Here is a 17,704-nt window from a genome sequence, read left to right as displayed (position 1 = left end):
GCCATCAATGTAAACAAGAGGTGACCGAGACGTGCAACCAATGCCACCCCATACCATCAAGCTTGGTGATACGCCAGTATGGCGATGACGAATACACGCTTCCAATGTGCGTTCACCGCGATGTCGCCAAACACGGATGCGACCATCATGATGCTGTAAACAGAACCTGGATTCATCCGAAAAAACTACGTTTTGCCATTCGTGCACCCACGATGGTCGTTGAGTACACCATCGCAGGCACTCCTGTCTGTGATGCAGCGTCAAGGGTAACCGCACCCATGGTCTCCGAGCTGATAGTCCATGTTGCTGCAAACGTCGTCGGACTGTTCGTGCAGATGGTTTTTGTCTTGCAAACGTCCCCATCTGTTGACTCAGGGCTCGAGACGTCGCTGCGCGATCCGTTACAGCCATGCGGATAAGATGCCTGTCATCTCGACTGCTAGTGATACGAGGCCGTTGGGATCCAGCACGGCGTTCCGTGTTACCCTCCTGAACCCACCGATTCCATATTCTGCTAACAGTCATTGGATCTCGACCAACGCGAGCAGCAATGTTACGATACGATAAACCGCAATCGCGATTGGCTACAATCCGACCTTTATCAAAGTCGGAAACGTGATGGTACGCATTTCTCCTCCTTACACGAGGCATCACAACAACGTTTCACCAGGCAAAGCCGGTCAACTGCTGTTTGTGTATGAGAAATCGGTTGGAAACTTTCCTCATGTCAGCACATTGTAGGCGTCGCCCCCGGCGCCAACCTTGTGTGAATGCTCTGAAAAGCTAATCATTTGCATATCACAGCATCTTCTTGCTGTCGGTTAAATTTCGCGTCTGTAGCACGTCATCTTGATGGTGTAGCAATTTTAATGGCCAGTAGTGTATAATATCGCAGAAGAAACGTCCATCTTCTTGTAGCTTTATTATACAACCTCGTTCAAACTCAGTGAGGTGTTAATAATGCCGTTTTTATCACCTTAAAGGCCTTGTTAACTAACATTGGCTCATCACGTCTGATCTCAAGGGTAAGTAATGCTCACGACCCTTACAGAGTTTATTTAAAGCAAAGTGGCACTCCTGTCGCCACTTTTATGCGTCGAGAAATTGGAACTGACATCAATATAGAAACACGCCTACCAACTTTCATCTATATTGCACAGCTGCTTCTTGGTGTTGCCGTTTTTTCCGTCAGTGTATGTACACTGATGAGCCAGAATATTATGACCACAACCCTCCGCGAGGCTGTATGCTGCCTGGTGGCGCTGAGGGCATATCACGCGGTAAGAGAATATGAGCCGAGTAGAGACGAATGAGAAAGTATTCTAGTCACGATAAGAGGCGCAACTGCTTAAATCCACCGACTTAAGCGACTTTGACAAAAGTCAGCTTATTGTGGCTCGGTGCCTGGGAGCGAACATCTCGGAAATGGCGAAGCTGGTCTGCTGTTCGCGTGCTGGTATCACGAGCATCTGTGGTAAGTGGATGAAGAATGCTGAAACCACGAGTAGGCGATAAGAAGTTGGACGTCCGTATCCTGTCACAGAAGATAGGGATCGGAGGCTTGCCCGGCTTCGAACATTGTGTTTCGCAGCAGAGGACCAATCGTCATTTATGATTACAGTGGGCACGGGATCATCGAGATTGGACTGCGGATCAGTGGAAACGTGTCGCCTGGTCGGATGACTCCCTTTTATTGTTAAACCAGGTCGATGGTCGTGTCCAGGTACGTCGTCATCCAGCCGAACGTCGAGCAGACGTTGATGCAGCGCGCCACGGACTCACGTCGGTAGGAGCAGTATTATGTTATGGAGGACATTTACCTGGGCTTCCATGGGACCTTCGGTAGTAATAGAAGGCACCATTATAGATGTGGACTACGTCAACATTCTTAGGGTCAGGTTCCATCAGACTGGACGAAAGCAGTAATCACACCAATCTTCAAACATGGGAACAGAAAAGATTGTAACAACTACAGAGGTATCTCTTTAATCAGCGTTGTGGGTAAAATCTTCTCAGGTATTGTTGAAAGGAAAGTGCGAGTATTAGTTGAGGACAAATTGGATGAAAATCAGTGTGGGTTTAGGCCTCTTAGAGGTTGTCAGGACCAGATCTTTAGCTTACGGCAAATAATGGAGAAGTGTTACGAGTGGAACAGGGAATTGTATCTATGCTTTATAGATCTAGAAAAGGCATATGACCGGGTTCCTAGAAGGAAGTTATTGTCTGTTCTAGGAGATTATGGAATAGGAGGCAAACTTTTGCAAGCAGCTAAAGGTCTTTACGTAAATACTCAGGCAGCAGTTAGAGTTGACGGTAAATTGAGTTCATGGTCCAGAGTAGTTTCAGGGGTGAGACAAGACTGCGACCTGTCTCCACTGTTGTTCATATTATTTGTGGATCATATGTTGAAAACAATAGACTGACTGGGTGAGATTAAGATATGTGAACACAAAATAAGCAGTCTCGCATATGCAGATGACTTAGTTGTGATGGCAGATTCGATTGAAAGTTTGCAAAGTAATATTTCAGAGCTAGATCAGAAATTTAAGGACCATGGTATGAAGATTAGCATCTCCAAAACGAAAGTAATGTCAGTGGGAAAGAGTTATAAACGGACTGAGTGCCAAATAGGAGGAACAAAGTTAGAACAGGTGGACGGTTTCAAGTACTTAGGATGCATATTCTTACAGGATGGCAACAAAGTGAAAGAACTGGAAGCCAGGTGTAGCAAAGCTAATGCAGTGAGCGCTCAGCTACGATCTACTCATTTCTGCAAGAAGGCAGTCAGTACCAAGACTAAGTTATCTGTGCACCGTTCAATCTTTCGACCAACTTTGTTGTATGGGAGCGAAAGCTGGGTGGATTCAGGTTACCTTATCAATAAGGTTGAGGTTAAGGATATGAAAGTAGCTAGGATGATTGCGGGTACTAGTACATGGGAACAATGGCAAGAGGGTGTCCACAATGAGGAAATCAAAGAAAAACTGGGAATGAACTCTGTAGATGTAGCAGTCAGGGCGAACAGGCTTAGATGGTGGGGTCATGTTACACGCATGGGAGAAGCAAGGTTACCCAAGAGACTCATGGGTTCAGCAGTAGAGGGTAGGAGGAGCCGGGTTAGACCAAGGAGAAGGTACCTGGATTCGGTTAAGAATGATTTTGAAGTAATAGGCTTAACATCAGAAGAGGCATCAATGTTAGCACTGAATAAGGGGTCATGGAGGAATTTTATAAGGGGGACTATGCTCCAGATTGAACGCTAAAAGGCATAATCAGTCTTAAATGATGATGATGATGATGATGACCTGTAACCCTTTAAGCTTGATATCTTCCTCAACAGTGATGGCATCTTCCAGCTGGGTAACTGTCCGTGGCCGCCCGCTGTGGCCGAGCGGTTCTCGGAGCTTCAATCCCGAACCGCGCTGCTGCTACGATCGCAGGTTCGAATCCTGCCTCGCGCATGGATGTGTATGATGTCCTTAGGTTAATTAGGTTTAAGTAGTTCAAGTCTAGGGGACTGATGACTCAGATGTTAAGTCCCATAGTGCTTAGAGGCATTTGAACCATTTTGAACTGTCCGTGTCACAAGGAGAGAATCATATTACAATGCTTTGAGGTGCATGATACTGAACTCACGTTAATGTCTCGGGCACCAAATACGGATTATCTGAATCCGATGAAGCCCAAGTGCGACTCTATCGGGCACCAGCTCGGCTCCCTAAACATATCTGAATCCAATGAAGCCCAAGTGGGACTCTATCGCGCACCAGCTCGGCTCCCTAAACATTTAGATGGACGCGGGCTACATAATGTTTTAAACCTCAATGTACAGATTTTTGTGTTAAAACTGACTGCGTGTAAGAAATTGCTGTGCTGTGAAAATGTGCAGTTTCGTATTCTTTCTAGCAGTCAGTTTTAACTACGATAGCAGGGTATGTAAACCATTAGACAGTGTTTCTCCCTTACAAATGCTTTCTTATATTAAAAAAATATGTAGCCTATGTCCATCTTAATGTTTATTTAGGTATCCTGTAAAAATCTGAAGTAATATATACATAGCAAAAGTTGTATACACAACAAGGTACTGTTTTGTTCTTCCTCTCCTTCGGATTATGATTAGAATACTACCACGGAATCTAAATCATCTGAAACTTCGCAGACATATGCGTTTGCAGATTAAAACTATGTAAAAAAAGCTGTAATTTAAGCTACCGTCCTCACAGATCCAGCAGGTGGAGAGGTCTCTCTCATACCCCGTATACAAATGGTCCAGCCGATTAACCCATTCATTTTAAGCCACCTCACTTCCCACTCAAGGTTTGTTTTGCAATGACAATAAACAAGGCTCAAGACAGGAGAGAACAGAGAAGAGGTGCAGAGAAGCAGAGGAAGAAATGAATATGTGGACATAGAGAGAAGGTGATGGAGAGAGATGGGGAGGAGGATATGGAGAGGGAGAACAGGAAGCATGTCATGCACACAGAGAGGGTCAGGGGGGGGGGGGGGGAGATGGACGGAGAGAATGAGGAAAGGAATTTAGGAAGTATATTCAATTTCCATGCATATTTAACAATTGCTAAGCAATTCCGGCTTCGATATTACTGTATCTTTAAAGGCTGCAGTGAATCCATAAACGACAGAACATTGAAAATTGTAATATTTATCTTGCTGTTTTAAAAAAAAATGCTATAAATATTTATTTACGAAGAAATATCCTCATGAGCGTCCGTTAACTCTCCCTTTGTAATGTTGATTTAACTTACAGGTTTCTTACAGACGTGCAGTTTTACGTTCCGCTGCGAGAAATGGCCTTTTACGAGGTGTACTGCTGCAAATGTCCATGGAGTACTGTTCCCTTTGCTATGTAGGCTCGCAGACTTATCGCTATGGACCTCCATTTACTAACAGAAGCAATTTTTGTCGGATTAGAAACCGGCTGTCGGTAAAAAGAAGTGACACCTTTTGTCGCTCTCGTTTAGCATTTTTATGCGCCCACTGTTCTTACGTCGTATTACAATGTCATTCCTTATAGTTACGTTGGACAGTCCACGTTGATATATCAACGAATCAGGTATCTTCATTCACAGCGTGGCCACGGTCATGTCCAAAGACGACAGCTCTTCCCTGCCATTCTATCGCCCAAATTACTGTGCTGATTCCATACAACCGACTGATACATACACACCACTTCATTACCATTCGTTTTGTCAGCGGTGGAGAGTCACATGGCTTCTTACTACCAGTGTCGTACACCATCTTCAGCGCTTTGAAGCAACCAATGTGCTCTTTTAAGGGGGTGAGCAATATTTTGTCCGGTGAAATTCTTAACAATGGGATACAACTAATGACACGTCACTGATATCCATTGAGACGATTATTAGGCTTAGTATCGAGCCCTGAGGGACGCCTGATACAGCCTGTCTCAGTAACGACAATGTGGTGCCTGATATGACGCAGTGTTAGCGAGGTGTCAGGTGTACACAACAGAAGCAGCAATTTTCTTAAATCATTGTGCAGACTTGAAGGAATTTGTGTATCTTCATGTAGTCGTTTACATAGGAGAAACTGATAAGATAAAAAGAAACCAAAGCCTGATTTTGTTCGACACAAGAGTTTTCAGCTACATAACTACTTATGATCTAACAGCATAACATTTCATAATGAACAGTTTTATTGTTCTAGTTTTCTACGATGGCTGACCGTTCGGAGCGTAAAATATGACTTCAATACACAATGAAGATCTCTAAGAAAGACAAAATTTGAGCCAGCTTTCTTGCTCGGTACCCTTTATGTTTGTGTATGTGTGTTGTAATTTGTTCCGTAGTCTGTATAAGTTAAAATGCCCAGCTTAATTATTAGTTTGCTCACTACGGAACAAATTCAAGAGCGTCTTCTGGAGTGAAAATGGCTGACGAAAGATTTTTTAAAAAGGAACGCGATATTTGTTTGTATCAGACTCCCCCCACAGCAGGTTCTGCGCTTGTTCTATTTTCTTTTGTGTTTTAAGAACTATATGTACGCGCGGAGTACGCTGCGACATAGCAAAAGCCGGCCGGAGTGGCCGTGCGGTTCTAGGCGCTACAGTCTGGAGCCGAGCGACCAGTCCGGTCGCAGGTTCGAATCCTGCCACGGGCATGGATGTTGTGATGTCCTTAGGTTAGTTCGGTTTAAGTAGTTCTAAGTTCTAGGGGACTGATGACCTCAGATATTAAGTCCCATAGTGCTCAGAGCCATTTGAACCATTTGAACATATCAAAAAATAGGATGATATGCAACCGTGTAAAGTAGCAGTGCAATGTCACTAAATATGTCCAAAGTACACCAATAAATCTTCAGACTTTGTTTTAAGAGCAAATGAGACCGCAGGTTGTAAATTGAGCAGAATACTGTTTCATTTAAAAATATGGGGATAGCATGTAGTCTCCGCATCAATGCATTTATACTTCACAGCGGAAAATTAAGTCTGAAACAGAAATTACTTGCACACAAACAATCAAGATAATGGGATAGGTAGATAAATAGAACCACGACTCAATATCTGGTAAAAGTAAAATAATTATTAGTAACTAGCTTAAGAACAAAAATATTTACCTCGTACATCAATTGATGCGAGCTACAGAAAAGATGAGGCTTATTACATCCACTTGTTTAGGAAAATGACGAACGCAATTACACGAAGGATCACATGCATGGCTCTTACCAGAAAAACATAAAAGGTGATAGACAGTGTGTGTGTGTGTGTGTGTGTGTGTGTGTGTGTGTGTGTGTGAGTGTGTGTGAAGGATTAAGTAGATGACTTGGTCAGTAATACTGAGTATGGAATTCTAACCATGAAATGTGCAACACCACGTAATGTCATAAGTGCTGTTACTTATACTCACAGCAATGCCTACGTCAGACCACGTCGTCAGAAAAGCTAATCTTTATTTTTAAAAATTAAAAAAACTGGAATACGTGCAATTAGAGTCCTTAAAACAACCAGTTACCAAATGGACTAGACATAGCCTGTATAGGCCGGCCGAAGTGGCCGTGCGGTTAAAGGCGCTGCAGTCTGGAACCGCGAGACCGCTACGGTCGCAGGTTCGAATCCTGCCTCGGGCATGGATGTTTGTGATGTCCTTAGGTTAGTTAGGTTTAACTAGTTCTAAGTTCTAGGGGACTAATGACCTCAGCAGTTGAGTCCCATAGTGCTCAGAGCCATTTTTTTAGCCTGTATACTTTGTTTTCGTTGATTTTACTTGTGGTACAATGTTTACATATCTCTCCTTGCAGTAGACTATAAGTATTCATTATGCCAACTAATTGCATCCGGGGCTCCCCGGCGTATCACATTTCGTGATATCTGTAGGGCAACGGAGCATGGAGTCAGAAATAACGCCTGCTGATTGCGATGACATGCAGAAGCAAGATCTACACTCACGGCGCTGAAGGTCAGCGGCCCAGTTTTGAGAATTCCGAGTTGGGAGTTGAAGGCTAGACTGTGGAAATAGTTCGAGTGTAAAGACAGTAGCAGAAGGGCGTTACCAATAGCGTTACCAAACGCAGCGTACATCGTCTTTGGCATGGATTATTTCCGAAATCTGCGGTTGTGTGTCTAATGTTTCTCGAAAGCAAAGGAACCGACAGCCAAAGATCAGCGACTCGCTGTGCTGTCTAGGGCAAACGGTTGGTAACAATCGTCGCACGTCGGACATTACTGCAGAAGAACAGTTTTCGGAAGTCCTTTACTCATTTTTTTGGCCTTTGTTATCTATCGGCTTTTGTAAAGCTGAATAAATAAGCACAGAGAGCAGCTGTTGTGCGAGTTTCTAGTGTGAAAAAGGTTTTCAGATACCGCTACCAGTCACAAAACTTTTTGATTACTCAATTATTTATTTAGCGACGTGTTTGGAGATGCTACTTCATTGTCAGGCCATACTGGAGTTACAAAACCATTGCACATAAATGTTTATAGATATTAAAGTTTCTTTAAATGACTGTTGCGACCATCCTTTGGAGAGAGAGAAGAATAACACAGTGTGAAGAAGGAAGGAAGATTGGTTTTAATGGTCCGTCAACATCGAGGTCATTAGACATGGAACCCAAGATCGGATGGATGGGGAAGGAAATCGGCAATGCCCTTTCAAAGGAACCATCCCGCCATTTGCCTAGAGCGGTTGAAGGAAATCACGGAAATCATAGAAAAGTATGCTAACCAGTGCGTCACCTCTCTCGGTACAAACTAGTATGAGGCGATGTCACTTTGTATATTCGTCTGTTGTTCATCTGAAAATTTTTATGAAACAATCACGCACTTTGTTCTTGTGGCTTGGATTTCTTCTTGTGAAGTGCTGAGGTATCGCTGTTTCCATCACTCTCTTGGATTTCTTCACCATTGTTCACAAACTTCCCAGGGCTGGTTTTATGACTCGATACCGTAACGCAAAACAAATCAACAGTGCAGGCAACAACATGGCGGTTAAAACAAGGCTAGTTTCGATTTGACTATCGCTATTTCGATTATGGTGATGTTGGTAGCACTGTCTTCAGCATGTCTTGCTGTTGTATTACTGATATTGGTTGGTGTAATATATTACAAAATGAGCGACTGTGACAATTTTGTGATACAAATGGCAGTAAAAACCATTTTATTTTAGGAATTACAAAGATATTTCTGGGGTCTATACTCGTACATAACCATAATATGATGCACTTACTATTAAAAGTACTGAATTGAAATTAATGATAATTAATTGAAACCCTCAGCTGCTGACAGGTGTTGTCGATATACCTCTTCATATTTCTTTATATATATGAATTGAAATTTATAAGGAAATGTGAATTTTGAACTCTGCCGTTTCATTTAGGATCTCAATTTTCGACTTATGGCCATGGTTGAATATTTCCATTTCTTCCAAGATTTCCATTCTCTAGTTCTTTTCTAAAGTATGCAGTGCTTTGACAATTTATGTATTTTGCTATAACTGACTTATTAGCTTTATCCAGTCTGAAAGAGTCAATCTGTTCTTTGAAACGATGTTTAAAATTTCTTTCCATTTGGCTAATGTAGTATTAGTCGCAGTGAGTGTGTAATTTTATAAATTAAGTGATCCTCATATCCGTGTTTATAATCGGCTTGGCTATTTTGTCTGAAATCACTCCTAAATGTGTGTATTGTTATACTCAGCTTTTTGTATGTTGTGGGGGATAGCCATGTTAGTTGGTTTGTTTTTGTTTTTAGCTATGCATTGTGAAAGTGCACCTGTTTCATGTTAATGATAGCCACTGCTGTGTGCAATGTATTTGATAGTGTTTATTTCTGACTCGCTGTCAGCAGCATTGAGTGGGAATTCCTGTGCTGTGTTTAAGAAGGATCTGAATGTAGGTTGTTTATGTGAGTTTGGGTGTGTGTGTGGAAGATTTATAAATGACACTGTCTGTGATTGTTGGTTATCTATGTATGTTGATGTTCAGCGTCTGGTTTGTGTTCATTTTGGTCATGTCTAACAAATTTATTTTGTTATCTTTGTGGTTATCTATGGTGAAATGGATGTTATTATGTAAGTTATTGAATCTCTTTATCAAAGTTTCTATTTCTTCATTAGTATCATTATTACAATGAATGTGTAATCTACATATCTACAGTAGTGCCAATTTTCTGGGTGATTATGTCCTTGTTGATCAGAATTTTTTTCAAGGTAACTGATGAAAATGTCTGCAATGATTCCACTGAGAAGACTCCTCATTGACAGGCCCATATCCTGTCCATACATTTTTCCATTGAATGTGCAATGATTGTGGGAGACAACAATCACTAGCAATTCTATTAGTTCAACTATTTCGACTGTCGATATAGCTTGGCATTTTAATAAGTTTTGTTTGATCATATCTGTTGAAATATTCATCCATGGCAATAAGTAAAAAAATGAGATCCTAAATGAAATGACAGAGTTCAAAAAATCATAGTTGTTCACAAATTTCAGTTCAGTACTCTTAAAATAAAACTGCATGACATTAAGGTTATGTATGAGTCTAGATCCCTGAAATATCTTTGTAATTCTTAAAGTAGAGAATTTTTATACCGTCATTTGTATTATAAAAGTGTCACAGTCGCTTATTGTATAATATATTATGTCAACCACTATCAGTAATACAACAGCAAGACATGCAAAAGACATTGTTACTGCCATCACCAGGATCGATATATCGATAGTCAAATCGAAACTAGCCTGGTTTTGACTGCCATCTTGTTACCTTCGCTACTGATTTGTTATAAAGTCACAATAGTGAAATTTGTGAACAATAGTGATGAAATCCAAGAGCGCCATGAAAACAGCGATAGCTCTGCACATCGCAAGAAGAAAGCCACGCTACAAGAATAAAGTGTGTGACCGTTTTATAAAAATTTCCATATGGACAAGAGGTCAATACACAAAGTGACATCACTTTATACTAGGTTATCCTCTTTACTAGGTTATCCTTTATACTAGGTTATCCTCTATACTAGGTTATCCTCTATTCTCCCCATTTTCAACAATTTCAGTATATTACCAGACAATAACTCCAGTCATCAATGACACATCAGCTGCATAGTTACATTATGGAGCAATTAGAGGTAGAAGGCAATCAACAGGCATCTGAATTAATACATCGCGAGAAATAGCATTGTGCTAATCTAGCATCTCAGGCTTGTGCAGCAATACAGTATGGGAATACTGCTATTGCTGAGGTAAGTGAAGACGGGATGGTAGCCAACCGCTACTGTTTACTTTAACCTACAAGCTCTTAAGAGACAACGATCCCAGTTTTTATGCCCTGAAACATTACCCCTATACATGAATTCTGACCCACACGTGAGTAAACGCGACATGACATAACTAAGTTTCGTAGCGGCAAGACTTTCCCAAAGCCCACTGGAATAATTATGTGGATTTAACAAGAATTATTCAAAACAAAATTGAAATTATAATCCTTACAATAGACCTTATGCACGTACTAACTATACATGTGCGAGAATTGCTTCTTATGGATACAATACGTTTTATGCAAAAGGTTTTTGCTCTATACATCTTACAACACCTAATAGTTTGAAAAATAATCTGACATAGTGTGTTAGCAGAAATAAAATCGATGTTTCCGCCTTTGCAGCCTCGTGCCTTGAAGTTTTACAGCATCATAAACTCACCTGTACAACTCGAAACTTTATTTCACCAAACTGTAATCTCTGCTTCACACAGATTATACCATCACAGCTTAAAAAGCAGTTAAAATGACTGTAATAAATTTCTAGAACATAGTTCTTGAGGGAAAACGTGTGGAGGAATGCAATAAGTGGAAGGTTAATTTGAACACAGAGCAGGGGTACTGAAAGTAACCTCATAAAAATCCCAAATTATGCTGGCGCTTAATACCGTGGCGTGAAAAACTTACGGCGAAGGTAACTTTCGTATGATGTGCCACTGCCAAGTAACACAACTTGTTGAAGCTTGGACCACACATAGAAAGGACTGTTACAGTATGGTATAAAAGGTAACTGAAAGAAATACTCAGTGAGACGAACAGGCATAACACTTTTACTCAAAGACAATAATTACAAGTGAAGTCACCGCGTTATGTGATGGAGCCCTGGACGTTACAAATGACGAGACATGGTTCTTAATAGGATGTGTGGTCATCACGAACGGCAATGCATGCTGTGCAAACTCTTTCCATGCTGGTCACACGTTTGATAAAAGGATGACGACTGCTGGATGGTCGTTGATGAATGTGGATATTCTGCAATACGTTTCCCGAACTCATCACACAGGTACTTCATGGGATTTAAGGTGGGAGAACGGGTAGGCGAGTCCATTCGCTGAATATCCTCTTGTTCCTTGAGATACTCCAACTGCGCCGTTTGAAGACGTTGCGCAAGGTCATCCATAAAAATGAAGCCAAAGCCGCATGTACCCGTGTGAAGACGCACATGGGGAAGAAGTACAGTGTCAGAATAACATTCACCGGTGAGTGTACTATGTTCAGATATTTGGGATGGTGCGAAGAGTACAGGGACTGGACCAACGAGGAGTGGGTCGCATGCCCTTCTCGCATGAGAGCAGATTCAGTCTACGAATTGATGCTGGACGTACCCCCATATAACGAGAAGTGGCAACACGTACTGCACCTAGGAACATTGTCGAAATTGATTGTTTTGGTGTTCCACGTGCTATAGTGTGGGGAGGCTTAACACTGGATGGGTGTGCTGACCTCCAAATCTTTGAAAACGGTACTCCTTCCTCATGTACGTCTTTTTAGGTGGTATTCGGCCCTCACTTCATTTTTAGGCTTCCGTGTCTAAATCAGAGATCTTATAGAATCGCTTTGTAGTCTGTCTGTCTATCTCTCCGACTGTTAAGACCCGGAACGGGTAGGCGTATCAAGTTGAAACTTATGTCGCATACTAATGTCTACGGTGCCATGTCGGTGTAAAACTTTTAAGTTTCTAAGACAAAGCAATCAAAAGATACGGTTGGGCAGGGAGTTAGACAGGGTTGTAGCCTCTCCCCGATGTTATTCAATCTGTATATTGAGCAAGCAGTAAAGGAAACAAAAGAAAAATTCGGAGTAGGAATTAAAATCCACGGAGAAGAAATAAAAACTTTGAGGTTCGCCGATGACGTTTTAATTCTGTCAGAGACAGCAAAGGACTTGGAAGAGCAGTTGAACGGAATGGACAGTGTTTTGAAAGGAGGATATGAGATGAACATCAACAAAAGTAAAACGAGGATAATGGAATGTAGTCGAATTAAGTCGGGTGATGCTGAGGGAATTAGATTAGGAAATGAGACACTTAAAGTAGTAAAGGAGTTTTGCTATTTGGGGAGCAAAATATCTGATGATGGTCGAAGTAGAGAGGATATAAAATGTAGACTGGCAATGGCAAGGAAAGCGTTTCTGAAGAAGAGAAATTTGTTAACATCGAGTATAGATTTAATGTCAGGAAGTCGTTTCTAAAAGTATTTGTATGGAGTGTGGCCATGTACGGAAGTGAAACGTGGACGATAAATAGTTTGGACAAGAAGAGAATAGAAGCTTTCGAAATGTGGTGCTGAAGATTAGATGGGTAGATAACACAACTAATGAGAAGGTATTGATTAGAATTGGGAAGAAGAGAAATTTGTGGCACAACTTGACTAGGAGAAGGGATCGATTGGTAGGACACGTACTGAGGCATCGAGGGATCACCAATTTAGGTTCAAAATGGCTCTGAGCACTATGGGACTTAACTTCTGTGGTCATCAGTCCCCTAGAACTTAGAACTACTTAAACCTAACTAACCTAAGGACATCACACACATCCATGCCCGAGGCAGGATTCGAACCTGCGACCGTAGCGGTCACGCGGTTCCAGACTGAAGCGCCTTTAACCGCACGGCCACACCGGCTGGCTTCGCCAATTTAGTATTGGAGGGCAGTGCGGAGGGTAAAAATCATAGAGGGAGACCAAGAGATGAATACACTAAGCAGATTCAGAAGGATGTAGGGAGATGAAGAAGCTTGCACAGGATAGAGTGGCGTGGAGAGCTGCATCAAACCAGTCTCAGGACTGAAGACCACAACAACAACATTTATGTAATATATTTTGATGCTCTAAAACTCACTCATCAAAACCTACGGTGTTGTGTAATGTCCAGGAGACCACCTTATATCTCGGAGTCTTCAGTGTAATTATTTTCATTGATCCAGACTCACGAAATTTGGCAAGAAGAAGTTTTCACAGTAAAAGTAAAGAAAAAACCCGAAAGGTGTTCAATTGTAATTATTTCACACAAAAATATTAGAAATTACGTTGTGTTCATCATCTGTGAAGAGCGAAATAGAAAAATATTACTGCATGCAAACATAAAATGGAAGCTGTAGTAATCTTTTAGTAAATAAATCAGAAATATTTTATTAAATATTTAGATTCTGATACAGTCTTGGAGTTCCTGGGACCAATATATTGCCAACGTCGATATCGATAACCGGCAATAATCTTCGAGTTTCACGATTCTCTACATATATAAACTGAAGTCCTATGCCCGCTTCTTTTTATATGTCCAGGTTAATCTCAGGAACTACTGTAGAGATTTTGATATGGTCTTGGAGTTCCTGCGACCCATATATTGCCAGTATCGATATCGATAACCGGCAATAATCTTCGAGTGTCACGATTCCTAGAATGGTTGAACTGTCAGTATGGGACCCTCAGTGCCCAAGTCCTATTCGCAATTGCCCATTTTTTTATCGATAATATTGTGTGACCTCATCGAATAACGTTGGTGGAAGAGCTCTTGGAACGAGAGGAAATTCCCACGCCTCACTGGTAGCCCGCCAGAAAGTGTTTTCACTAAGTTTCTGCGAAGTAACGTAATCTCTAGACCAGCCACTCCGTCAGACCCCTGTGGGCGTGTCGCCACCGCTCTTATGACAATGTCGGCGTCTGGAAAGCATCCACTCGACTCCTTCACACCCGTCGGCTTAACCCTTTCAAGATCAGCAGAACCCGCCTGTCACCAGACCACCCGGGTGACGAGAGACGCTGCGTGGGAAGTCCGTGTGTGAAGGAATAGCAACTTTTTTACTGCATGCAATTAGAGAGGAAAATCGAATTACTCAGAGTGAGATAGAAATGTGAGAGGGGGCTCATGCCACCTCTCAGTCTTTCTCTCAACACTTTTTGTCGGATCACCACCGATCCTGCAATACGCTGAATCAGACAGTGAACACTGCATCTTTTGAATGTAACTTGCTTGTCTAAAACAACGGTACAGTTGTCCCTGTCCGAATGTAAAATAACAATATCTGCATCAGCTATAAGTGAATGCAAAGCAGCTCACTCAGCTGCTGTGACATCGCATCAAGCAACATGCTGCCCTGACTCTTGTTCGTGAAAGCACCCACTACATTCGTCGATAGTTGGGTTTTGCTTCCAAGGAATTGCTTAATGCAGATTTTTCTTGGGACTAGCTGAACGATGTTGCATGGTTGCATACTCACTGGGAATTTCATTCTGTAACTGCCCGGCATTTGGCGAAGCTTCAGCGTTTCCGTGGTTCGGAGTCTAATAATATATCCCGACGTCCTGTGATAAATCTCATGGAGAAAGCTTTTGACGACGCAGTTTTACCCGTGCTGGGGAAAGGTTTAAATTTTGTACCGACCCACAAGCGTTTGCCGGAGGTTGATATCAATAGTTTTGTTGAATAGGCTGTGTTTAAACTACCACCTTGTGTTGCAGAGGAGGCTAGGAGGGAGGCATGTCATGTGCTGACTGGGGCACGTCTACTCCAGAGTAATATCACGTGGTTGAGAGGGCTCCTTTACTATCACGAACAAGAGCTATACCAGCGCGTTGCTTGATGCGATGTCACAGAAGATGAGGGAGCTGCTGTATTGTTATTTTACCTACGCACAAGGGAAATGCTACAGCTGTTTTGGGCAAGCAGGATTACATTCAAAAGACGCAATGTTTAATGTCTGATTCTGAATAGCGCGGGATCGGCTTTGATCCCACAAAAAATGTTGAGCAAAAGACTGACAGCTTTCTGAAGAAAAGTTTCTTATTGTAGGGGATTATCAAGAGTCTCATTTCTTACTGTGCTGTTCCCCCTAATTTACTGGGCCTCCCTAACGTCCATAAGGAAGGGGTTTCTCTTCGTCCGATTGTAATACTCGTGCTCCGATATACCGTGTAGCAAAACACATTGGTACACTGTTGAGCCCTATAGTTGGTCGGTATGAGCACAACATTAAGAACTCGACAGATTTCCTTCGTAGTTGGAGGGAATGTGTTTGAATGACTCCGATATTCTAGTAAGTTTTGATAAGGCCTCTCTCTTCACTCGTGTTCCTCTGTCTGCTTCGTTACGGCTGATTGAGGTTAGGTTTGATACTGAATTAACGAACCTATTTCGACATGTGTTGACTTCCATTTACTTTTTATTCAACGACCAGTACTAGGAGCAGACAGATGGAGTTGCGATGAGAACCCCATCATCACACATTATTACCAATTTGAGTATGGAAGATTTCGAGGAACGTTCCTTGGGTCGGCGGCCTATGTGTTTTTCCAGACATGTAGACGATAGTTTTGTTGTTTGACCTCATGGAAGTGAGAATCTGAACGACTCTTTGGATTACCTGGCATCCACCCGGATATTCGTTTCACGATGTAGGTGGAAAGGATGTCTGTCTTCCCTTCCTTGATGCTTTGCTCAGGAGCAAAGTGGATAGAAGTTGGTACATGCTGGTTATAGGAAGTCTACTCACACTGATTTGTATATGCAGGTTGATACATGTCACCATCCGGCTCAACGTAAAGGAGTACTTTGTAGCCCCATGTCCTCTCGGATCCTAAGAGTTTGCCAGCTGTTAGGTCAGCCAGAAATCACTTCTCGTCAGAATTGGTTATAGTAAAAGACAGATAAGACGTGAGCTGCACGATCGGTCAACTGTGCACTGGGTGAGTGCTGATAATACCGACGTGGCACCAAAATCTACGGCCTTTTTCCCTAACACAGGGAGCGTTTCGAGCAGGAGTGGTCGTCTTTTGGTAAATATGACATGAAATGTGTTTTATCGCCCACTATCTAAGATCAGGGTCCTTTTAGGTTCTGTAAAGTATAATCTTGGTTTGGGTATGGCGGGTGTCTACCGTATTCCTTGCAGTCGTGACATGTCATACTGGTCAGACTGTGACTGCTGTGCAAGACCGGTGTACGGAGCATAAGCGGCATATGCGCTTACAACAGCCGAACAAATCCGCCATTGCACCGATCATCCTATGGAATATAACAACGAGGATATTCTGGCACGCACTTCCAGATATCGGTAGAGTGTTATTAAGAAAGCTGTTGAAATTAAATTAGTATGTCATCATCATCAGCATTCCATCCAGCGAGCCAGGTAGGAACTTTGTGAAAGATATGTCTTATGCTGCTCATGTAAGCCTTTGATAGTTATTATCAAGCTAATGTCCGTAAATTGGGATTAATGTTACTGAATCACATATAAGACGATAACGCCCGATATCCAGCCGCGTATATTTCAGAATTCGCGCGCGTTTTGTTTGCACCAAAGTCGCGCTGTGGTTCCCTAGAATAATTTTTAAATCAACTGCGGGTTGTAAATTAACAATTCTATGCCCATTCATGAAAGTTACAGCAGATCCGGACTCGACGACTACTTGATCGCGCATTCGAGCAACACCGAAGTTTTTGTTCTTATAAAGGGAAAACGTACCACGCATAATACAACAAGGTTATTTGCTATGACAAAACATACTTATATCTATCTTATTAAAACTCATTACCTATTAAATGTTGTACATAATTAAATTCTTTGTAAATAATCAATAATAATTAGAAATGATGACATGTATAAAAAAGTCTCAAGTTGAAATGACGTCATGGGTCACTACTGGTTTCGACTCCCCTACACTCACGTAACGCAAAGTAGATCCAACTATATAGGACACACTCATGTAATGTTGCAGCCTCCATTGGTTTCTGTCCTGGTATAGTTTTTCTCTCTCCACTATATCCCATGTTATTCATCTCCTCTTGAGATCTTCCTTTGCCCTGTCTCTCCATCTCATTCTAGACCGTCCAATTGCTCTTCTCCCTGGTACCCCCATCTCCAAATAGAGGTGTGGAGAACGAGTCGGGTGCATTCGCTTCACATGACCGAACAACTTCAATCTCAAA

This window comes from Schistocerca piceifrons, chromosome 7 (assembly GCF_021461385.2).
Source record: "Schistocerca piceifrons isolate TAMUIC-IGC-003096 chromosome 7, iqSchPice1.1, whole genome shotgun sequence".
NCBI lineage: Eukaryota > Metazoa > Arthropoda > Insecta > Orthoptera > Acrididae > Schistocerca > Schistocerca piceifrons.
This window is presented reverse-complemented; position numbering follows the sequence as displayed.